Source organism: Salmo salar, chromosome ssa17 (genome assembly GCF_905237065.1).
Source record: "Salmo salar chromosome ssa17, Ssal_v3.1, whole genome shotgun sequence".
NCBI lineage: Eukaryota > Metazoa > Chordata > Actinopteri > Salmoniformes > Salmonidae > Salmo > Salmo salar.
This window is the reverse complement of record NC_059458.1, coordinates 2,128,501-2,154,751: the sequence shown is the minus strand read 5'-3', so window position 1 is coordinate 2,154,751 and position 26,251 is coordinate 2,128,501. Positions and strand designations below refer to the sequence as shown.

The following is a 26,251-nucleotide window of genomic DNA, read 5'->3' as shown; positions in this document are numbered from 1 at the left end:
GGCAGAATAGTGTGTCTGCAGAGGGCAGCCGAGCTTTGACCCGCCGATTTTGAAGCAGTAAGAGCATTGAAAGAAATCAGACCAGAGACTGTGGCCAAACTCAGAAAAAAATGCTTGGTTTACTCACTTACTACAGACAGTACATCAAAGACTTTTTCTAGGAGGGCGCACGCTGCCTGTATGACCTCCTGAAAGCAGATTCAGAGAAATTACCTCACCACCCCACAGAAAACAAAAACAAAGAAAGCAAGTATGTGGTGCCCTCAAACAAGCCAATCCTGTGGACTGACCAGCATCAACAGGCACTTGAACAGCTGATTGAGTGTTTGCTTCACCCACCAGTCTTAGGGTTCCCTGATTTCACTCAGACATTTGTTGCTACACACTGATCGTCACACCAAGGCTTGGGAGCAGTTCTTTATCAAAAGCAAGATGGGAAGCTTAGGGTCATTGCTTGTGGCTCTCGAACCTTAACAGCAGCTGAGAAGAACTACCACTACCATTCGGGCAAGCTAGAATTTCTAGCTCTAAAATGGGCAATCACTGATAAGTTCCGTGATTATTTGTACTATGCTCCGACCTTCACTGTATACAGCGATAACAACCCGCTCAGCTACATTCTGTCTACTGCAAAGCTGAACGCAACCACTTCCAGGTGGGTTGCAGAATGGCTGATTTCCACTTTACAATAAAGTACAGGCCAGGCAAAGAGAACGGTGATGCAGATGCTTTGTCAAGGATGCCACTGGATGTAGAGTCACTGATGGAAGAATGTTCTGAGGAGCTTCCACCAGACACCATTGCCGCCACGATACAAGCAGTTGAGGTACAGAAAGAGGCTGTTGTACCTTGGTACTTTCAGCTGCATTCTATGTCAGTATCAGCCGAAGGTAGACAACCACTGCAACAATCAGCTCGATCCCAAAAGATGGGATAAGAGAAGCACAAGAATCTGATCCGGTCATCTGTCCTGTGCTCAATTTCAAACTGTCTGGTTCCAAACCGCCAGTTAAAGAGCAAAGGAATGCAGTCCAAAGACAAAATGCCTATTCAGGGAATGGGACAAATTGACAATAGACAGTGATGGCATTCTGTACAGAATCACTACAGCCCGCAAGCAGTTGGTTCTACCAGAGCAGTACAAAGGTAAAGTAATGGAAGAGTTGCACAATAACATGGGGACACCAAGGTACTGACCGCACTGTATCACTAGTACGTGACCGCTTCTTCTGGCCATATATGCAAGCTGACATCGAGCACTATGTGACTAAAACTTGTAGCTGTGTCAAGCAGAAAAAGCCAGCCCATGAAACAAGAGCTCCTCTGACAAACATTGTGACGACACAGCCATTTGAACTGGTATGTATAGACTTCCTTCATCTCGACAGATGCAAAGGGGGATATGAGTACATCCTCGTGATTGTTGATCATTTTACACGTTTCACTCAAGCCTACGCCACCACATCAAAGTCAGGTAAAACTGCTGCAAATCTCATCTTCAATGACTTTGCCCTGAAGTTCGGGTTCCCGTCCCGCATCCACCATGACCAAGGGGGGAGAATTTGAAAATCAGTTGTTCCATCAGTTAAAGAAACTCAGTGGCATGGCGGGGTCAGAAAAACACCCTATCACCCGATGGGGAACGGTCAAGTGGAACGCATGAACAGAACAGTGTTGCAAATGTTAAAGACACTAACTGAGACACAAAAGTCAAACTGGAAGGAGTCTCTGAACAAACTGGTTTATGCCTATAACTGCACCCGTTCTTGAAGTGACTGGCTATTCACCATTTTATCTTCTGTTTGGGAGATCACCCAGGCTTCCAGTTGATATGCTCTTTGGATTGTGCACAGAGGCAGGTTCCAGTAACCAGCGAGACTACGTGGAGAACTGGAAACGAGGGATGGAAGAAGCATACGCCATTGCAAATGAAAATGCTCAGAAAGCCGCTGAAAGAAGTAAGAAGAACTATGACACTAAAGTTAGGAGTTCAGTGCTACAGCCTGGCGAGCGAGTTCTGATTAAAAACCTGACACCAAGAGGAGGACCAGGAAAACTCCGTAACTATTGGGAAGATACAATTCACACAGTAGTGAGACAAATGGGTTCAGACCTGCCGATTTATGAATTGAGACCAGAAAAGGGTAGGGGACGCCCAGGGTCCTGCACAGAAACCTGCTCATGTCCTGTGACCACTTACCTTTTGAGATACAACCAGAAATGACCAAAGATGACAAAAGTCAGAAAAAAGGAGACATCAGCATGAATCAGAGCCTCTAGATTCTGATGAAGACAGCGGGGATGAATATGACCTTCATCATGAGCCGCTACAGGTTCCCACATCTCCTACAGTACCTGAGGAGAGGGACGCTGAACCAGCAAGAGAGTGGGAACACAGGCCCCCCACCAGTGAAACAGACAGTTGCAGTGCCAGTACCTGATACGCAACCAGCACAGCCTCTGGTTGAAAAGTGGCTGGAGGAGACAACCACAGTTAAAGACCTGCCTGTGAGGAGATGAACTTGCCTGCTGAAAATGTGCCTGATGATCGTCCACCAAGTGCCTTTCCTTCATTAACTGCTGCTGCTGAACCTGAGGAACCAGCCTACCAGCTGCCACAAAGAGAGAGACACCCTCCAAGACGTATCACCTATGATCAGCTTGGTATCCCTTCCTGCTACAGTATCCAGCCACAGTTGTTCCCTGTCTACTCTGCACCAGGAATGGTTCCATGGCTGCCATCACTACAGCAATGTTACTTTCTGCCACCTTACATGTATGGGCTTCAGCAAACATGAGGCTACAGAGTTGACATGTTTGACCATGGACTACTGACTGATTTCACAGACTGTCACAAGAGACAATTTGCAGACTATGCATATAGATCATTAAAATGGATGGACTGTTGATCAATAGTATGAGAAAAGACTGCTTATGGACTGTTTATACAGCTGGTCAACAGATATGGACTGTGAAAATAACTTGTTAGTTATATTTGAACTGTGACCCTGACCTCTGCTCAAGTACTACCTTACAGAAGAGGATTTCCTAGGTCCAGTGCAGACAGACTGTTGAAGAAGACGTTGTTGGTAATGTTGGGGCAACATTTATTTTGTCGGGGAGAGTGTGACAGGTTAAAGGAAATACTCATAGCCTGTTATACATTAAAAAGTATTAGTAAGTTCATAGTATGTGAGGATCTTAAAACATCTAAGGTTAACCTGTTAGGGCTAGGGGGCAGTATTTGCACGGCTGGATAAAAAAATGTACCCGATTTAATCTGGTTACTAATCCTACAGTAACTAGAATATGCATATACTTATTATATATGGATAGAAAACACTCTAAAGTTTCTAAAACTGTTTGAATGGTGTCTGTGAGTATAACAGAACTCATTTGGCAGGCAAAACCCTGAGACATTTTCTGACAGGAAGTGGATACCTGATGTGTTGTATTACCTTTAAACCTATGCCATTGAAAAACACAGGGGCTGAGGAATATTTTGGCACTTCCTATTGCTTCCACTAGATGTCACCAGCCTTTACAAAGTGTTTTGAGTCTTCTGGAGGGAGATCTGACCGAACAAGAGCCATGGAACGATGATGGCCCATTAGACACCTGGGCGCGCGAGTTCATGTTGGGTACCCTCGTTCCAATACGTTATAAAAGAGTATGCATTCGTCCACCTTGAATATTATTCATGTTCTGGTTAAAAAGGCCCTAATGATTTATGCTATACAACGTTTGACATGTTTGAACGAACGTAAATATATTTTTTCCCTCGTTCATGAAGTGAAGTCCGACGGGCTTAGATCATGTGCTAACAAGACGGAGATTTTTGGACATAAATGATGAGCTTTTTTGAACAAAACTACATTCGTTATGGACCTGTGATACCTGGAAGTGACATCTGATGAAGAGAATCAAAGGTAATGGATTATTTACATAGTATTTTCGATTTTAGATCTCCCCAACATGACGACTAGTCTGTATCGCAACGACCGTATTTTTCTGGGCGCAGTGCTCAGATTATTGCAAAGTGTGATTTCCCAGTAAGGTTATTTTTAAATCTGGCAAGTTGATTGCGTTCAAGAGATGTAAATCTATAATTCTTTAAATGACAATATAATATTTTACCAATGTTTTCTAATTTTAATTATTTAATTTGTGATGCTGACTTGACTGCCGGTTATTGGAGGGAAACGATTTCCTCAACATCAATGCCATAGTAAAATGCTGTTTTTGGATATATACATATGAACTTGATAGAACTAAAAATGCATGCATTGTCTAACATAATGTCCTAGGAGTGTCATCTGATGGAGATTGTAAAAGGTTAGTGCATCATTTTAGCTGGTTTTATGGTTTTGGTGACCCTGTCTTTGAATTGACAAAACATTACACACAACTCTTGTAAATGTACTGTCCTAACATACTCTAAATTTATGCTTTCGCCGTAAAACCTTTTTGAAATCGTAAAACGGTTAGATTAAGGAGATGTTTATCTTTCAAAGGGTGTAAAATAGTTGTATGTTTGAAAAATTTGAATTTTGACATTTATTTGGATTCAAATTTGCCGCTCTTGAAATGCACCTGCTGTTGATGGAGTGCACCACGGGGGACGCTGCAAGTCCCACCTAGCCCATAGAGGTTAAAAAGATCATGCATTCTGTATTAGTTGATAGAGATTGATAACATTCATAATTGTGTTAAAGTTAAAATCCATCAAGCGTACAAAAAGGTAAGAATTGTAAAAGGAATGTGTAAACGTTATATTGATTACTTTATTTTGTGGTGCCTAATTGAAGGGGAAAAGTGTTAATCTGTGATCTACTAAATGCTCTTTAATCTATGAGCCTGAGATCGATTGCTCTGGTCTCCACCCAAGTTCGGGGGAAATCGCGGTCTTTCCTCATTACAGTAAAAGTTCTCACCGAGGAAATAATACCGTATCACTCTCGTGATTATTTCTCCCCTTTTTCAGGTACGTTATTGATGAAAACAGAGTCATTTAAATGTAATAATTCGCTAACATGTCAAGAGTGTTTAAGGTGTGTCTTAGTAACATCTTGAGGAAGTTAGAGTTAAGTTTGCAGAGTAATATGAGCCCTGCTCGGTTGCAGCTAAAGCTAGCTTCGTACTGAGAGTAGCTGCCATTTTATGTCGATCGTGAATGAACATGTGTGTTGCTAATAAGATATTTTGCGGTGTTATTTGTGTAAGGGTTTTTCAAACACTTTATTGACTGTTGATAAATTAAGTTATGGTTTACTGAGTTAAAACGTTGTGCTTGACAGTTATATTGAAATGAGTGTATGTTTCAGTGAATTACAGAGTATACTGTTGTGACTTGAATAAGCCTTGTACCCTACAACACTAGCTCTTTCCTGTAGATCTGTTGTTTTGTAAAATGTGTTACTTTTGTAAAATGTGTTACTTTGGTAAAATGATTACGGTAAAAGTTCTCACTGAGGAAATAATACCGTATCACTCTCGTGATTATTTCTCCCCTTTTTCAGGGGCGTAACATATGTATAGGTTAATAAAGCTCCAGCAGTGTGTATGTATAGGTTAATAAAGCTCCAGCAGTGTGTATGTATAGGTTAATAAAGCTCCAGCAGTGTGTATGTATAGGTTAATAAAGCTCCAGCAGTGTGTATGTATAGGTTAATAAAGCTCCAGCAGTGTGTATGTATAGGTTAATAAAGCTCCAGCAGTGTGTATGTATAGGTTAATAAAGCTCCAGCAGTGTGCATGTATAGGTTAATAAAGCTCCAGCAGTGTGTATGTATAGGTTAATAAAGCTCCAGCAGTGTGCATGTATAGGTTAATAAAGCTCCAGCAGTGTGTATGTATTGGTTAATAAAAGCTCCAGCAGTGTGTATGTATAGGTTAATAAAGCTCCAGCAGTGTGTATGTATAGGTTAATAAAGCTCCAGCAGTGTGTATGTATAGGTTAATAAAGCTCCAGCAGTGTGCATGTATAGGTTAATAAAGCTCCAGCAGTGTGTATGTATAGGTTAATAAAGCTCCAGCAGTGTGCATGTATAGGTTAATAAAGCTCCAGCAGTGTGTATGTATAGGTTAATAAAGCTCCAGCAGTGTGCATGTATAGGTTAATAAAGCTCCAGCAGTGTGTATGTATAGGTTAATAAAGCTCCAGCAGTGTGCATGTATAGGTTAATAAAGCTCCAGCAGTGTGTATGTATAGGTTAATAAAGCTCCAGCAGTGTGTATGTATAGGTTAATAAAGCTCCAGCAGTGTGTATATATAGGTTAATAAAGCTCCAGCAGTGTGCATGTATAGGTTAATAAAGCTCCAGCAGTGTGCATGTATAGGATAATAAAGCTCCAGCAGTGTGTATGTATAGGTTAATAAAGCTCCAGCAGTGTGCATGTATAGGTTAATAAAGCTCCAGCAGTGTGTATGTATAGGTTAATAAAGCTCCAGCAGTGTGTATGTATAGGTTAATAAAGCTCCAGCAGTGTGTATGTATAGGTTAATAAAGCTCCAGCAGTGTGCATGTATAGGATAATAAAGCTCCAGCAGTGTGTATGCATAGGTTAATAAAGCTCCAGCAGTGTGTATGTATAGGTTAATAAAGCTCCAGCAGTGTGCATGTATAGGATAATAAAGCTCCAGCAGTGTGTATGTATAGGATAATAAAGCTCCAGTAGTGTGGGACTCACCCACTCCTGCTGTATGAGGCTGACAGCCTTGATGGCTTTGGAGAGATTCCTACAGGCCAGGATCACATGGGCCCCATGGAGGGCAAACGACTTGGCTGTCTCAAAACCTACACACAGGGAGGAGGGAGCGACAGGGGTAGGGAGAGAGTGTTTACACAGATTACACAGATCCACAAACAATTTGAAAACAAACTCAATTTTGATAAACTCCCATATCTATTGGGTGAAATACCACAGTGTGCCATCACAGCAGCAAGATGTGTGACCTGTTGCCACAAGAAAAGGGCAACCAGTGAAGAACAAACACCATTGTAAATACACCCCATATTTATGTTTATTTGCACATTGTTACAACATTTTCAAATGTCTTTATTATTTTGGAACTTCTGTGAGTGTAATGTTTACTGTTAATTTTTTATTATTTATTTCACTTTTGTTTATTATCTACTTCACTTGCTTTGGCAATGTTTCCCATGCCAATAAAGCCCTTGAGTTGAATCGAGAGGAAGGGGGCATGGAAGAGGGGAGCAAACAGAGGGAGTGGAGGGAGAGAAGATAGAGACAGAGAGAGGAGGGGGCATGGAAGAGGAGAGCAACAGAGGGAGTGGAGGGAGAGAAGATAGAGACAGAGAGAGGAGGGGGCATGGAAGAGGAGAGCAACAGAGGGAGTGGAGGGAGTGGAGGGAGAGAAGATAGAGACAGAGAGAGGAGGGGGCATGGAAGAGGAGAGCAACAGAGGGAGTGGAGGGAGAAAAGATAGAGACAGAGAGAGGAGGGGGCATGGAAGAGGGGAGCAACAGAGGAGTGGAGGGAGAGAAGATAGAGACAGAGAGAGGAGGGGGCATGGAAGAGGAGAGCAACAGAGGGAGTGGAGGGAGAGAAGATAGAGACAGAGAGAGGAGGGGGCATGGAAGAGGAGAGCAACAGAGGGAGTGGAGGGAGAGAAGATAGAGACAGAGAGAGGAGGGGGCATGGAAGAGGGGAGCAACAGAGGGAGTGGAGGGAGAAAAGATAGAGACAGAGAGAGGAGGGGGCATGGAAGAGGAGAGCAACAAGAGGGAGTGGAGGGAGAGAAGATAGAGACAGAGAGAGGAGGGGGCATGGAAGAGGGGAGCAACAGAGGGGGTGGAGGGAGAGAAGATAGAGACAGAGAGAGGAGGGAGACGGAGGGAGTAATGCTTTAAAGATGAGTTATTTTGGGAGATAATTTGGAGATACTCAGGGCAATTGACTGTGAAGGGGAATAAGATGAGTTAGAAATGATATTAAACATAGATATGGATTCTATCACTGAGGAGGAAGCCAAAGGGTCTAGTAGGGAAAGTGAATCATGTCTCTGTGAAGTGATGAACTGATTGAATTAATGTGGTTCAGGACTCCGCTAGTCTGTGATACAGTTATAGGAAACCAACCACAAGCCATTTTAGAAGTGATCCCTATCCACTGACTGTACTGAGAGAAACATGGAGATTCATATTGGTTGGAGTGATAATGCGGTATCAGTTCTGCTAGCAATAATAATAATGATGTTGATGATTAGGTTAACTACTGAAGTTATAGAGAAGACAACTAGAAAATCTGAACCATTCCACTGACTTGAGAAAAACTTCCATATAAAACCTTGGTGTGATATTCTAGCACTTCAAAGACGGACTGATAAAGACATTTATTACATGAAAGAGTGGTTCTGATAAAAACTGGATTTATCAGCACAGACTACTTCACGACTCCATCCAAATCATGTAGTCAGCGATAAAACGGACAAAAAAAAACAAGATGGAGACGGAAGTTCATTTCCAAATTGCCAGTCTAAATGGGTCATTTCAACCCAGAGGTAGAATTCATTTACGAGATTAACTTTTCCTTAAATCCTGTTTTTATTTCCTGTTAAGATCGACTAACTTTCCCATCCGTGGATGTTGATATTAACAGTGTGCTATAAACCGTTCAGTATCCACTCAGTGGTACACTATTTCTCAATCATATCCTTTTCACGCTCATTTATACATCTTTAATAAACAGAAACAGACAGACACACAGAGGTGAGTGACAGGCCGGTAGGGCAGGCTGATGCACGCTAAGTGGTTGTGACAGTGAGGAGCTGAGAGAGGGAGTGGCAGACAGCCAGTGTCACAGCCAGCGTGGATTAAAAACCAACCAGTAATTAGATTAGGTCTTAATCTGATTTTCATTAAATGGAGAACTAGGAGGCCTAATTGTGAGTGGAGTGTTAAAGAGTAATATCTATTAAAACTGTAAATTGGAGTGGATTGGAAGGTCTCGATGACAACTGAAGCATGGAATTAAATCATATGACACCTTATTAGGTGTAATGGAAAATGCACTGCCACACGTCCACTCGCAGGAAAAGGACAGGAACATAATAACTAAATGAAACAAGAGAAAGTGTTGCACTTTGACTTTGAGAAAATTCTAAATAAACACTTTTTAAAATGTGTTTGAACAGGCATAATCTTACATACCAAGTAGCACAGAGCCTTGAAACAAACATAAGCATGTTCTCACTCCAGACTAGTTTTATAGTTGTTCAAATACCCCTACCAGTTCAAATACAAATACTAATATGTCAAACGGGAATGTTTCTCAAACAAAACATCTGATTTACCCTACATTATACAATGAACCAGACAGCAACAAACCCAAGGTTCTACTTATATTTACAAAGAATAAACAGCAGTCAGAACAGGACGGACAGAACAACACGCCTGCTACAAGCTTAAACAATGATTATTCCATCCTGTCTACATTGGACAAGAACACTGGCAGCTGGGTAAACAACGCCACCCCACACTCACTTGTTGTGTGTACCAAGCATGAAAGTGAAATTAATCGACACCAGTGTTTTCCATAATGGAGTACAAATTAGAATATGACAACAACAACATGGGCGACAGAGACGTGTTTTCTTCATGACAAATAACAAGGGCTTGGCATTAATTGTGAAATAACGAGAGTGGCGTTGGTTTACAAAGACTCCCCACCCCTCAAGCCTGTGTTTCCTGTACGGAGGTGGTGTGGAGATTAGTTCCTGGTCAGGTGAACAACAGGGGGAGGTTATTTAGCGTTCCACTCAGACTGTAGAACATGACAGGAGGTCAGGCTGGGGTATGTTCTACTCAGGGATAATGAGAGGACTACTCAACAGCAGGTGTTTAGACTAGGGAAAGACACACCACACTCTTAGGGCTGGTTTCCTGGACCCACATTAAGACTACTTCAGGATTAAAAAGCATTTTCAGTGGAGAATCTCCATTAAAAATGCTTATAATCCAGACTAGATCACTAGGAAATGAGGTCCAGAGAGTTACAGCAACTTTGCTCACTTTGAAGGTCCACAGCATCCGTAAGTAAAACACTGAATTATTGTACAATCAGAGAAAGATCTCTATAAAGCAGTGGATGGATGCTCTGTATGGTACATTAGGATCCTGGCCATCCTCATATCCCCAATAATGAGTGTGATTTAACGCTCTGTTTGTCCTCGCGAGGCCCAACACCCCTCTCCGTATTTCCTCCATACACAGGTGTATTGGCTCAGCCTAATGAGATCATTACCAGTAAACCTGTTTATTTGGCAAATGGAAAAGCATTTTACTACAATGAACTGTGTTGATTTGGGCAAACGGAGCTAAAATCAGATCATTAAAACCCACAACGGTAAACATGTTTATTTGGCGAACAGATAACCTCCCTTGCCAGAAGATTCAGACCCTACCGTTATTCTTGTTTACACTGAGCTGCACTGAAGTCGGAAGCACTGGTCTATTTACCATTAGGCAGAAGAGGCGATTGCCTCACACCATCAAGGGGCCTCATGATCTGGGCATAAAAAAATAGATACAAAAATAATCATTTCTCAGCCCTTGAGAACTTCTCATGCTCCGCTGGAGACATAATAAATAAGTCAGAAAACAATCCCCATCAAAATCCACCGATGTCGGGCGGTGGAAGGTGGCCGAGCTACATCAGTATTTATCAGGCCAGGAGACATCCCGAAAATCGGTCTTCTCACGAAAACATTGGTAGCGTCCGAACGGTTTGGGCTACACAATTATATGACCCTCTATGGAAAGATGAGACTTACGAACGATGGTGTTTTCCGTTTTTCTCTATGACCCCCACAAGTGTCACTAGACTCATCTGAAGGTACCGGGTTGAAAAATGAATGGAAGTGAATATGGCATTTCCACATTAAAGGTATACGGGTAATTCCATGATAAAATATTATAAAAATAATTCTGAGCTTTCTTATATCTCTCACATACAGAACAGACACTTCAAAACATACTTCCTTTGATAACATTTTTGACTATCTGTTTTCCATGTATGAATGTGTTATTAAATGTGTTTCTATGGGCTAATAGCGATAAGGCCAAATTCAATGTTTCATTATATATATATATATAAAATTCCTAATCAAATAACTAAATGATCCTTAGTATCTTAAAACAATTCCATACGTTAGCTTAGTAGAACCCCAGCCCCGACCCTTAGACTAGGGGCAGACACGTGCACAAGCCCCTTTCCCCTTCCAGTCTCCAAAGGACCCCAAAATGATTTTTTTATATACATTCTTTGTCATTGTTGTTCGGAATTCACTGCCCGCAAGTTGTCATCAAGTTCACCCCCACCGCCAACCCGTCCGTTGGTTGGTTGCGCCTGTTGATCTGCCCTGTACGGGCGCTTGCACGCACCCGGTATCCAAACATGCATGGCTTGAGAGATACGCTCACCATTCTAGTGTGTGTAGATAGATACCTGGTTTAAATGCCAAAGCAGTAATACAAAGCAGCATCCATTGATTAACACTTGATTTAGCCAACAGCATCATCAACATTCGGTCTAGCTTGGCTGATACGCGCAGCAGAGAGAGAACGACACAGAGGTAAATTACAAATCAGTAAAAGAAATGGAGCTAGCTAACTAGCAGATTTACATCAATCATCAGCATCAATGACCAGCTGATAGCCCAGCCTCTTTTCCACATGTCAGTCATGTCTTTAGGAAGAGCTGGAACGAGCTTGCTTACAACTTGTGGTGATGAGTGAGAGTGTTGTTGCAGAAATAAATAGACCAATGCTCAGAAATGTAAGCATTGTGTCTACAGAGTCAGTTGGTTATGAATTTTGACATATGAATTATAAAAGTATAAAATGCCGTCTGGACAAAATAATGATGGCATGTCATACTCTTTCTGGCCAGACAGCATCAGATACATGGGCTACATATAGTAAGACAGAGGGGGCGCTGTTGTGCTCGCTCGAATGCTTTCTCCGGTGAGATAGTTTCAGCCACTTGTAAATTGAAGGAAAATCGCTAAGTCTGCCCTTGGTCAGAATGGCAATCATGAGTTACATAAAGACACTGTGAACCCAGCACGAGATATTGGTTCAGGAAACGTACCTCAATGCAGGGATGGGATATGACACTGTACTCCAAATTGTACCTTTATCAAAACTAGCAGTATTTCAAGCTTCTCGACAGAGCAGTGTGGATAAAGGTAAAATTAGTAAAACAGTGGCATATCTCATCCCTGCATTGAGGTGAATTTTCCAACCAATATCTCGACAGGCTCCAAGGTGTCTTAATGTAACCATGATTGTGTTCCGACCCAGCACAGTGTAAACAAGCGTAACAGTAGGGTCTATCTTCTGGTAAATAACCTCCCTCTCTTTAGCCCCCAAATATCTCGTGCTCCTTCTCTTTCTCTCTACCATATCAACAGTGTTACAACACAATTCTTCACACCCTGACACCACTCCACTAACAGTGTTAACTAAAAAGGTTTACACTCTCAATCTCCGCTCTATAGAGAACTTCCACCTGCTCTAATGAACACTCAGCTCTACCCATTTCCTAACTATTCTTACTGCAGTACCTCCTGTGTGTCTCAACGATGAATACACCTGTTCCTACTCCAGAGTATTTTAAGCCCCACAAGACTGGAGAATACTCCACGCCTGCAATGAGGAGCGCTCTAATTCTCCTCCATTCCAACTGCAGCCCCTTCCATTCGCTCCAGGGGAGGTGGTGTCACCCCAAAAGTGGGATGTATGGTTTGTAATTACAGCCCAGGTGTAAGTTGTTCCACCTGAGAGGCCTGTAGTGGTTCTATTACCCCTGGCCTGGCCCCTCTTAACCTCCCACCTGGCCCGCACAATCCTCCTGTCCCCTTTCCCCCCTATCCCCCGCCTCATGCTCCACACTGCCTGCCCTCTCTCTCTCTCTCTCTCCACACACTGGTCACCTCAGCCTTTATCTTACCTTACATTTACACAAACACGCACACACACGCATGCACACATGGACACACTTCATCATGGCCTCCAATAACAACGGTCACTCCTGTACCGAGGTTACACACACACACACACACACACACACACACACACACACATCACCGGAGGAGGGCTATTTTCCATCACTGTCATCAAAATCCCCCTATGTAGCTTCATCTCATCATCCCCAGACTGTAAACCCTGATGGTTCCATAAACTACTTCACTACACATAATAACCCAGTCGCCTTTCATTTGATTCCACTGAGGGCTTTAAGCACATATATGTATTCCATCCTCTCTCTCTAAACATTCCAGTTAAATTATATTACAACTGTAATCATTATCGAACCCTCTTGGCCTACGACGCAATTCCTCGCATGTTACAACAGTTTGGGACTGCATTGTGAATTTGATCCAAGGTTAATAAAGTTGAATAATTTGACTAACCAACCATAACTGGTTCTCATTACGTAGCCAATAAACATCTTCCTCAGAGAGGACATGAAATGCCAGTTGTAAAACCCTTCCATTTCCTTATTTATAATAACACCAGCCACGTCCAAGGGAGACAGGGGACTTTACACAAGAGATAGAGACAGGGGACTTTACACAAGAGATAGAGACAGGGGACTTTACACAAGAGATAGAGACAGGGGACTTTACACAAGAGATAGAGACAGGGGACTTTACACAAGAGATAGAGACAGGGGACTTTACACAAGAGATAGAGACAGGGGACTTTACACTAGAGATAGAGACAGGGGACTTTACACAAGAGATAGAGACAGGGGACTTTACACTAGAGATAGAGACAGGGGACTTTACACAAGAGATAGAGACAGGGGACTTTACACTAGAGATAGAGACAGGGACTTTACACAAGAGATAGAGACAGGGGACTTTACACTAGAGATAGAGACAGGGACTTTACACAAGAGATTGTCCCACAGTGAAGATGTACATACACACTCAAGCATATTTGCACACATACAGTGTATACAGAGACACACACATGTCCGTTGCATCTTGTTATCCTCTACTTCCTCCCAGTCAGTCCAAGCATGAATAATGAATCCCCTCCTTACCAGGCGGTGGGCTTAACACATGGCTGGGCCGCTCTTTAAGGGCTCCTTATTCACAAACAGCAGTGGTGCAGTAAATACCAGGGCTTTGCTGCCAATTTAATGGCAGTTATGCTTAACAAATCTGCCTCAATCTAATGCTCACTCACAAAGCCTGGCTATGGGCTTAACCTGCACACTGAGCCTCCCTCCTGTCCCCTCCCTCTCTCTCTCTTCTCTGCGACTGGCTGCATCAGTTTAGTAAGCTGTCCTTCCAGAGAGAGGAGAGAGCAGGCCTAGCTCATAATCCACACAACACAACACAGGGATCAACACAAACACCGAACAATAACACTCTTTCATGAATAACAAATAACACTCAAAGACCTAAAACGCCAAGCGAATGATGTTTAGAGATAGGATGATCATATTATACCACTACCGTTCAAAAGTTTGGGGTCACTTAGAAATTCCCTTGCTTTTGAAAGAAAATCACATTTCTTGTCCATTAAAATAACATCAAATTGATCAGAAATACAGTGTGGACATTGTTAATGTTGTCAATGACTATTGTAGCTGGAAACTGCAAATTTTTTATGATTTATCTACATAGGCGTACAGAGGCCCATTATCAGCAACCATCACCCCTGTGTTCCAATGGCACGTTGTGTTAGATAATCCAAGTTTATCATTTTAAAGGCTAATTGATCATTAGAAAACCCTTTTGCAATTATGTTAGCACAGCTGAAAACTGTTGTTCTGATAAAAGAAGCAATAAAACTAGCCTTCTTTAGAGTAGTTGAGTATCTGGAGCATCAGCATTTATGGGTTTGATTACAGGTTCAAAACTGCTGGAAACAAAAAACTTTCTTCTGAATCTCATCAGTCTATTCTTGTTCTGAGAAATGAAGGCTATTCCATGCAAGAAACTGCCAAGAAACTGAAGATCTCGTACAACGCTCGTACTCCCTTCACAGAACCGTGCAAACTCTCTCTAACCAGAATAGAAAGATGAGTGGGAGGCCCCGGTGCACAACCGAGCAAGAGGACAAGTACATTAGAGTGTCTAGTTTGAGAAACAGCTGCCTCACAAGTCCTTAACTGGGAGCTTCATTAAATAGTACCCGCAAAATACCAGTCTCAACTAGAGGTCGAGCGATTATGATTTTTCAACGCCGATACCGATTATTGGAGGACCAAAAAGGCCGATACCGATTAATCGGACAATTTATTTATTTATTTATTTATTTAATTGTAATAATGACAATTACAACAATACTGAAAGAACACTTTTATTTTAACTTAATATAATGCCTCAAATAAATTATGAAACATGTTCAATCTGGTTTAAATAATGCAAAAACATGTGCCATGTAAAAAAGCTAACGTTTAAGTTCCTTGCTCAGAACATGAGATCTTTAACATGAGTCTTCAATATTCCCAGGTAAGAAGTTTTAGGTTGTAGTTATTATAGTAATTATAGGACTATTTCTCTCTATACCATTTGTATTTCATGTAGCTTTGACTATTGGATGTTCTTATAGGCACTTTAGTATTGCCAGTGTAACAGTATAGCTTCCGTCCCTCTCCTCGCCCCCTACCTGGGCTCGAACCAGGAACACATCAACAACAGCCACCCTCAAAGCATCGTTACCCATTGCTCCACAAAAGCCGCGGCCCTTGCAGAGCAAGGGGAACAACTACTTCAAGGCCTCAGAGCGAGTTACGTCACCGATTGAAACGCTATTAGCGCACCATTTCACATCGGTTACACCAGCCTAATCTCGGGAGTTGATAGGCTTGAAGTCATAAACGGCTCAATGCTTGAAGCACAGCCGAAGAGCTGCTGGCAAACGCACAAAAGTGCTGTTTGAATGAATGCTTACGAGCCTGCTGCTGCCTACCACCGCTCAGTCAGACTGCTATATCAAATATCAAATCATAGACTTAATTATAACATAATAACACACACGAAATACAAGCCTTAGGTCATTAATATGGCTTTCCTGTGGCTCAGTTGGTAGAGCATGGTGTGTGCAACGCCAGGGTTGTGGGTTCAATTCCCACGGGGGGCCAGTACAAAAAAAAAAAATGCATGAAATGAAATGTATGCACTCACTACTGTAAGTCGCTCTGGATAAGAGCGTCTGCTAAATGACTAAAAATGTAAAAAAAAATAAAAAATTAATATGGTCAAATTCGGAAACGGTCATTTCGAAAACAAAACGTTTATTCTTTCAGTGAAATACGGAACTGTTCCATATTTTATCTAACGGGTGGCATCCATAAGTCTAAATATTCTTGTTACATTGCACAACTTTCAATGTTATGTCATAATTACGTAAAATTCTGGCAAATTAGTTCGCAACGAGCCAGGCGGCCCAAACTGTTGCATATACCCTGACTCTGCGTGCAATGAACGCAAGAGAAGTGAAACAATTTCCCTAGTTTAATATTGCCTGCTAACCTGGATTTAAATATGCAGGTTTAAAAATATATACTTCTGTGTATTGATTTTAAGAAAGGCATTGATGTTTATGGTTAGGTACATTCGTGCAACGTTTGTGCTTTTTTGCAAATGCCCTTTTGTTAAGTCATCCCCCGTTTGGCGAAGTTTGTATTCACACAGTTTGCAACGAGCCAGGCGGCCCAAACTGCTGCATATAGCTTTACTCTGTTGCACAGAACGCAAGAGAAGTGACACAATTTCCATAGTTAAAATAAATTCATGTTAGCAGGCAATATTAACTAAATATGCAGGTTTAAAAATATATACTTGTGTATTGATTTTAAGAAAGGCGTTGATGTTTATGGTTAGGTACACATTGGTGCAACGACAGTGCTTTTTTTCGCGAATACGCTTGTTAAATAACCGTTTGGCGAAGTAGGCTATGGTTCAATGATAAATTAACAGGCACCGCATCGATTATATGCAACGCAGGACAAGCTAGATAAACTAGTAATATCATCAACCATGTGTAGTTAACTAGTGATTATGTTAAGATTGATTGTTTTTTTATAAGATAAGTTTAATCAAGCTAGCAACTTACCTTGGCTCCTTGTTGCACTCGCATAACAGGTAGTCAGCCTGCCACGCAGTCTCCTCGTGGAGTGCAATGTAATCGGCCATGATCGGTGTCCAGAAATGCAGATTACCGATTGTTATGAAAACTTGAAATCGCCCTAATTAATTGGCCAATCCGATTAATCGGTCGACCTCTAGTCTCAACGTCAACAGTTGTCACGCCCTGACCTGAGAGAGCCTTTTATGTCTCTATTTAGGTTTGGTCAGGGTGTGATTTGGGTGGGCATTCTATGTCTGTATTTCTATGTTGGGGATTGCTTTGTTTCGGCCGGGTATGGCTCCTAATCAGGAACAGCTGTACATCGTTGTTGCTGATTGGGAGTCATACTTAGGCAGCATGTTTCTCCTTTGGGTTTTGTGGGTAGATGTTTTCTGTTTAGTGTGTTAGGATACCTGACAGGACTGTTTGGCTGTCGTCTGTGTTTCTTTGTGAAGTGCCCTTTTTTCATCTAAAATAAAAGATGAACAAATTCCACGCTGCACCTTGGTCTACTACTTCAGACAGCCGTTACAACAGTGAAGAGGCGACTCCAGGATGCTGGCCTTCTATGCAGAGTTGCAAAGAAAAAGCCATATCTCAGACTGGCCAATAAAAATAAAAGATTAAGATGGGCAAAAGAACACATACACTGGACAGAGGAACTCTGCCTAGAAGGCCAGCATCCCGGAGTCGCCTCTTCACTGTTGACATTGAGACTGGTGTTTTGCGGGTACTATTTAATGAAGCTGCCAGTTGAGGACTCGTAAGGCATCTGTTTCTCAAACTAGACACACTAATGTACTTGTCCTCTTACTGGACTGGGGATTGGGGAAAGCTGTTTAAATACAATTCTCTGCATGTTTAGAGAAACAACTCTGAGCTAGAGTACCTGTAAACCAGCAAATGTCCTCTATAAAATCTTGAAATTTACCAAACCAAAACCCCAAATCATGCACACAAAAATCTATGTCGTGACAGTGAAATTAAATGTTCTTGAAATCAACTTGATAAAAAAATGTATTCATCAAATTGATTAAAATAAATAAGAATCCAATAATCCTTTAACAGAAGTCTTATTTGTGGAGCCAGTCGTGATGGATATGAATGGGTAGTTGTCTCTACATCTAGTCCTGCTGTAGTGAGACAGAGGGTTGCAAGGACCATAACTAACCATAACTCATCATACGTCATATTATCAAATTAATAACAAGACACTACAGAGACCAACAGTCCTCACCTGAACACACACAGGTTCTATAGAGTATCTAGTGTACACATGTAACACTGTATATGGATGTAGATATTTAGTACAAATATATGCTTTGCCTCACTCACATGTTCTATTCTCCCTATTGAAGAAATATCAGAAACAAAACCTTTCACGGTGTAGAGATTGGATGAGAACAGCCAAAACAGGACATGTTCACAGGTGTGAACATGCAGAGGACAAAGTGTTGACAGCTAGCAGGTTTAGTGTTATGAAGAACTAAAAATACAAAGATACTGACGGGCTCTCAAGTTAACAGACTGAACACACACCTCCCTGGACCATGCAGTACCACTACAAGTATTGCTAACAATATTCTAATTAAGTTAAATAAGTTGTCCTTTGCTGCACCCAGTGACCGTAGCCCTTTAAGGACAAACAGTACAGTGGACTCTTGGCCAGTAAATGTACAGTAACTGTGTAGCATTAGTTAGTTGGTTGAATGAATGAATGAATGAATGAATGAATGAATGAATGAATGAATGAATGAATGAATGAATGAATGAAGGAAGGCTAGAACAGGAGCTGTTAATGGGTTTGGATGAGAGGCCTGAGGCAGGATTACAGTCCCTACAGGATCAATGGTACACACATACAGGTGGACCTGAGGACTAGAGGAGACTACCTTTACACAGACACAGAGAGAGAGAGAGAGATTCCACAAAATGAGGTGGAAACTCAGCTTCCTAACCTCCTGCCAAATGTATGACCATATTAGAGACACATATTTCCCTCAGATTACAGAGAGACCTACAACGAATTCAAAAACAAATCCAATTTTGATAAAGTCCCATATCTACTGGGTGAAATACCAGTGTGCCATCACAGAAGCAAGATTTGTGACCTGTTGCCACAAGAAAATGGCAACCATTGTAAATATAACCATATATATATATATATATATATATATATTTGTTTATTTATTTTCCCTTTTGTACTTTAACTATTTGCACATTGTTACAATACTGTATATAGACACATTTCTTTATTCTTTTGGAACTTTTGTTTATTATCTATTTCACTTGCTTTGACAATGTTATATGTTTCCCATGCCAATAAAGCCCTTTGAATTTAATTTAATTGAGAGAAAGAAGGAGGAAAAAAAAGAAAGAAAGAAAGAAAGAAAGAAAGAAAGAAAGAAAGAAAGAAAGAAAGAAAGAAAGAAAGAAAGAAAGAGGAGCCAAGGAGGGCCTACAGAAGCAACTAGATCTTCTGCAAAGATTCTGTCAGACTTGGGCCCAGACGGTGAATCTCAGTAAGACAAAAAATAATGGTGTTCCTAAAACAGTTCAGTTGCCATGACAAAAACTATCTAGACACTGTTGCCCTAGAGCACACAAATAATTATACCTACCTCAGCCTAAACATCAACACAACAGGTAACTTCCACAAGGCTGTGAGCGATCAAAGAGACAAGGCAAGAAGGGCCTTCTATGCCATCAAATGGAACATAAAACTCAACATCCCAAATAGGATCTGGCAAAGCAATACTTCAATCAGTTTTATACAACGGGTGGGTCTAATCCTGAATGCTGATTGGTTAAAATGGCATTCCAGCCCGTGGCTATTCCACAAGTTACCACCGCTAAATCTATGACGTTAAAATGCCTATTTACTCTGTTCCATCTGACTGCACAATCCAGTCTCATCAGCCCAGCCAGGCAATTTATAAACTTGATCTCCACTATAAAAGCATCTAGACATTATCTCACATTTCTTTAAGACTAACATTTCGTTTTCAACAGCGCGAGATTTGTATAAACCTTGCTGTCTGTCTCTCCGACATTTGCAACATTGTTTCAATATTCAAATTCGATCTCCTGCTGTCCCATAGTAATGAACGTGTCGGAAGTCGGGATGAGGCAGCTTTTCTCAGCCAGTCGAAATCATGAATCTGCTGGCAAAATTTTATGGATATATACAAAAAAATGGCAATTGAAAAAGGTGAAAAGAAACAGCTAATTTGCAGTCTTTCCAGCTTCAGTTGGAAGTGATTTTGTTACTGTAGCTGTGTTGTTGGCAAACTCCTCTGAACAACAGTGTCCTGACGAAAGTGAGAACATTTTTATGCCCGGCGAAATTGCGCCTCATTAGCTCATTGTTATGGATGTACTTTGCTGTTATTCTTTGCTGTTATTCTGGCTGCACTTTTTGGACGTAACTATAAGTTATCTGTAGTTGGCTAGCTAACAAGGGATAAGAACATTGCCAGCCAGTATGGCAGATATATAGTGAGGGAAAAAAGTATTTGATCCCCTGCTGATTTTGTATGTTTGCCCACTGATAAAGAAATGATCAGTCTATAATTTTAATGGTAGGTTTATTTGAACAGTGAGAGACAGAATAACAACAACAAAAATCCAGAAAACGCATGTCAAAAATGTTCTAAATTGATTTGCATTTTAATGAGGGGAAATATCCCCGTGTATATATCCCCTGTGTATTCTACAAGAATATACTTTGTGTACAACACAAAACATCAAACAATGCATGCAGAGCAGAATTAAAACTATACCCGCTAGTTATCAACATCCAGAAAAGAGCTGTTGAATTCTACAACCACCGAGGAAGCGCTACCCAGACATTCCACCACAAAGCCCTTACCTACAGAGAGAGTAACCTAGAGAAGAGTCCCCTCAGCCAGCTGGAAAGAATCAACCAAAAAACTGAGCAAATTGGTATGCTATCTGGCCCTAAACAGAGAGTGCACAGTGGCAGAATACCTGACCACTGTGACTGACCCAAATTAAGACAATAGCCTTGCTATTGAGAGAAGTCACCATAAGCAGACCTGGCTCTCAAGAGAAGAAAGGATGTGTTCACTGTCCACAAAATAAGGTGGGAAACTGAGCTGAACTTCCTAACCTCCTGCTAAATGTATGACCACATTAGAGACACATATTTCCCTCAGATCACACAGACCCACAAATAATTTTGAAACAAGTCAAACATTGATAAACTCCCATATCTGTTAGGTGAAATACCACAATTTGCAATCACAGCAGCAAGATTTGTGGAAATTTGCCATGACAAAAGGGCAACCAGTGGAGTACAAACATTGTAAATACTACTAATATTTATCTGTTTACTTATCTTCCACCACTATTTCGTACTACAACTACAGTATTTGCACATTGCTAAAACACTGTACATAGCTGATAACAACACTTAAAATGTCTATCTTCTTTAAACCTTTGAGTGCAATGTTTATTGTTAATTTCTAAGAGTTTTTGTTGATATTGTTAAATTAATTTATTCTCACTTTTGTTGATTGCTAAAACAAGTGAAATAAACAATGTAAATCAAATTAAAATGTATTTGTCACATGTGCCGAATACAACAAGTGTAGACCTTACCGTGAAATGCTTACTTACAAGCCCTTAACCAACAGAGCAGTTCAAGAAGACTTAAGAAAATATTTACCAAATAAACTAAAGTTAAAAATGTAAAAAGTGACACAATAAAACATAACAATAACGAGGCTATACACAGGGGGTACCGGTACTTGAGTCGTGTACAGGGGTACAGGTTAGAGGTAATTTGAACATGTAGGTAGGGGGTGACGTGACTATGCATTGATAATAAACAGTGAGTAACAGCAGTATACAAACAAACGTTTAAACATATGTTTCCCATGCCAATAAAGCCCCTTTTAAATGAATTGAGAGAGAGAGAAAGAGCGAGAAGGTGAGATCGGCTAACAGCGACCATTCATTTCCATTACCGCAATTAAAGACCAAATATGAGTTGTTACTGGTTTTTAAATGAAAAAGGAGAGAGGGAGAAAAGAAGACTAATGCCGTAAGCTGAGACGCACCACATCCCTGTATCACCTTCCAGCAATATTACTAGAGCCTATTCAGGCCTGTTAACAAACCATACCACATTACATTTCCTGCATAAATGGCCTCATATATGTATATAGCCCATGCATTAAGAGCTAAATTAAAACAATAAATAATAGCCAGCTATAGTGACAAATAATTGTCCTCAAATTTCCTGTTAAAAGGATTCTGTTGAACAAATGAAAATAGCCTTGATGTTAGGATTGAAACACAATTGATGCAATTTAAATTCCCACTGTGTCTAGTCAATTGGCATAAGCACATTTCACATGGGACCATGAGGATGTCAAGGGAGCTCGCTACTGGTGGCAATTACTATTGGCATACTGTCTCATTATAGCAGGATAATTCATATTCAGTACACTGGGAGACAAGTGGAGGATAAAGGTTATGTAAATATGTGTTCATTAGGCATTGACACTGCAATACAAACATTACAATTTAGACAATATTTGTAATAATATCAATGGGTTATTTCATTTATAATTGTTTTCAATGAAAAACAAGAACCCTATCACAGGGGAAAGTAAATTACAGTCCGGTGCAATGCATCACGGTTAATCAGAATCAATAGACCAACAGCGAAACTTAGTTAAAATATCGAAGTGTGTTTTTGATACATTAGATATTCTGTATCTTAAGAGAAACAAAGGGATTGATGTGTGTAAAGATCGGTGTATTATACAGATCGCCACATTGCACCTGAAAGAGCTTCTGTGCCCTCTTTTGGAGGAATAAAAAACACCATCTCGCTCACTGGAAAGTGTCTCGGTAAGAGGACTATGTTACAGGTAATAAGCTACATCAGCTTTATCCATTTGACAAAATATGTTTTGTGACAGAAAGCCTATATGTTTTTGCATTTGACTAGTTAATTTTTTACCTGGCAAAAGTTGTTTCTCTCGAATGACTTCAACATGATAGCCAGAGTTTAGCCCTTTATTCTACCCTGTATGCAATCCTTGTTGTTTTGTTCCTTCTTGAAAATAACCAGGTACAAACTTGACTGTGTTGCAGAACCTCTGGCCCAAAGTAATATATACTAAAAAGTAATTAAGTGTGGGAAGCTGAGAAAGTCTTCAAGCGTATGAGTTCAGTCACAGTCTGAAGTCATTAGAAATGTGAAAACAACAACACTGTTTTACAACCCTCTTTAGTGATATACTCACTCCATTTACAAAGCTACAACTTTAGGAGAGAGGAATGATTTGAATATAAAGACAATTAACGATTTTATGTTTGTTTCATTTTCCTCGCGCTGTCGTTATCTCCCTGCAACTGGAAGCGCGACTGTGGATAAATGGCTGCTACTTGTGTTAATTTACACAGAGAAATACATTTGTTTCCAGGGCCATTATACAGTGAGCCATGCATTTTCTCCCCACAAATGGCCATCATTCATTACAGTTAACAATGACATCCAATTCAGCTCGGTTAACCCTTTACACTTGTGTCCTGTACGGCTAGGCCTAAATTTAAATGTTTCCAGAAGAAAAGCTTATGCAAAAGCATGGTAGCAATTGAACGGGAACGGTTTGGAGATGATGGGAAAATGATTAGACCAAAGTTGAGTACACAACAGTTCACCTGACAAGAATGAATTCAAACATTACACTGTTCATTTTTACATTTACTGTACTTTTCGCAGCATTTATTGATAACGAAATCTGAAAATACATTCAGTAACATGATAAAAATATTTGTTGAAAAATGTAGGGTAGGTGCAACATAAGATAAAACAATGACATGGGTTTGAGTGAGAGGACTAACTGGTGTCTCCAAGTGAACACACACCTCTGTAAAGTATGCACAGTTCCTAAGTCAATTCAATGCACCTTTATGACTCAAAGAAGTGTCTTCAATTATAAGGTGTTTTTTTAGCTCTCCTAGCTGTGCTGTTGAGGAACTAGAGGAAGCACACTTGTAGTTGTTTGTTTGGAACACAACCCTGCATCCCCACCATCACACAATTACAATTACTATCTGCCATTTTCAACCCGCTATACAGGTATGGAGTGAAAAGTGCTACTGACCTTCAATACAATCATGTTTGGTATTAGTGAATGACTTGTTCAGTCTAAGTGTAACATTTCATAATGTTGATGAATGCCTGGTTTTAAAGGCATACAATGAGGGACAACGACAGATAAGCATCAGTCAGGACCGGACAAAAGAAATGGTGGTACAACACCCCCCACCTACAGGTGAAATAATGAAGGTGCACTTAACTCTATTGAGGCATAAATAAGTTAATTACACACAGGCACATGTGCATACACACACACCGTCCAAAACTCACCGATGCCAGAGTTTCCCCGGTGATGAGGACCACCCTGTCTGAGAGGTCACGACCCTGCAGGATCTCCAGGGCTGCAGTGTTCCCGTCGTAACGCTTCGGCTTCACCAGCACGTCCTCCACCGTGAACGCCTGCCGCGGGTCAAAGTAGGTCTTCCTCTTGTTAATGTGACTGTTAGTGAAGGGGCAGGGATAGAGGGAGAGAAAGAGAGAAGGGTGAAGGAGTAGAATGTATGTTGTATTTTTTACCAAATTAAATACCCAAGTTCAGATGAGACAAGACGACACTAAGCTAAGTGGTTGTGCGGATGCTCCAACAGGTCCCTCTCTACCAAAACAAGGCCTCATAAACAGTCTCAGGCAGACAGTGGGGAATAGTTAGGCTTCTCACAGCCATGGGTCTACTTTACACCAGTGGGGGAGAAGATTTCAAATCAAATCAAATTGTATTTGTCACATGCGCTGAATACAAAAGATCTTACCATGAAATGCTTACTTACAAGCCCTTAACCAACAATGCAGGATTTTTTTAAGTAAGAAAGAAAATATTTGCAAAAATAAATAAACTAAAGTAAAAAAAATTTTTTTTTAAAGTAACACAATAAAATAACAATAATGAGGCTGTGTAGAGGGGGTACCGGTACCGAGTCAATGTGCAGGGGTACAGGTTAGTCAAGGAAATTGATGTAATATGTACATGTAGGTAGAGGTAAGGTGACTATGCATGGATAATAAACAGAGGGGGGAGGGAACAATGCAAATAGTCCAGGTAGCAATTTGATTAACTGTTCAGCAGTCTTACGGCTTGGGGGTAGAAGCTGTTCAGGGAGTCTTTTGGTCCCAGACTTGGTGCTCTGGTACCGCTTGCCGTGCAGCAGCAGAGAGAACAGTCTATGACTAGGGTGGCTGGAGTTTTTGACAATTTTTAGGGTCTTCCTCTGACACCGCCTGGTATAGAGGTCCTGGATGGCAGGGAGCTCAGCCCCAGTGTTGTGCATGGCCGTACGCACTACCCTCTGTAGCGCCTTGCGGTCGGATGCCAACCAGTTGCCATACCAAGCGGTGATGCAACCAGTCAGGATGCTCTCAATGGTGCAGCTGTATAACTTTTTGAGGATCTGAGGACACATGCCAAATCTTTTCAGCCTCCTGAGGGGGAATAGGCAATGTCATGCTCTCTTCCCGACTGTCTTGTCTTGGTGTGTTTGGACCATGATAGTTTGTTAGCAATGTGGACGCCAAGGAATTTGAAGCTCTCGACCCACTCCACTACAGCCCTGTTGATGTGAATGGGGGTGTGCTCAGCCCCCCTTTTCCTGTAGTCCACGATAAGCTCTTTTGTCTTGCTCACATTGAGGGAGAGGTTGTTGTCCTGGCACCTCTCTGACCTCCTCCCTATAGGCTGTCAGATCGTTGTCAGTGATCAGGCCTACCACCGTTGTCCCTCTGCAAACTTAATGAAGGTGTTGGAGTCGTGCGTAGCCAAGCAGTCGTGGGTGAAAAGGGAGTACGGGAGAGACTAAGCACGCACCGCTGTGGGGCCCCCGTGTTGAGGATCAGCGTGGCGGATGTGTTGATACCTAGCCTTACCACCTGGGGCGGCCCTTCAGGAAGTCCAGGATCCAGTTGCAGAGGGAGGTGTTTAGTCCCAGGGTCCTTAGCTTAGTGATGAGCTTTGAGGGCGCTATCGTGTTGAACGCCGAGCTGTAGTCAACAAACAGCATTT

At 41.3% G+C, this 26,251-nt stretch overlaps 1 pseudogene; it reads right to left on the bottom strand.

Moving 5' to 3' along the window:
- The window catches only part of LOC106561268 (WW domain-containing oxidoreductase-like), a 289,940-nt pseudogene that overhangs the window by 261,066 nt on the left and 2,623 nt on the right, over positions 1 to 26,251 (bottom strand).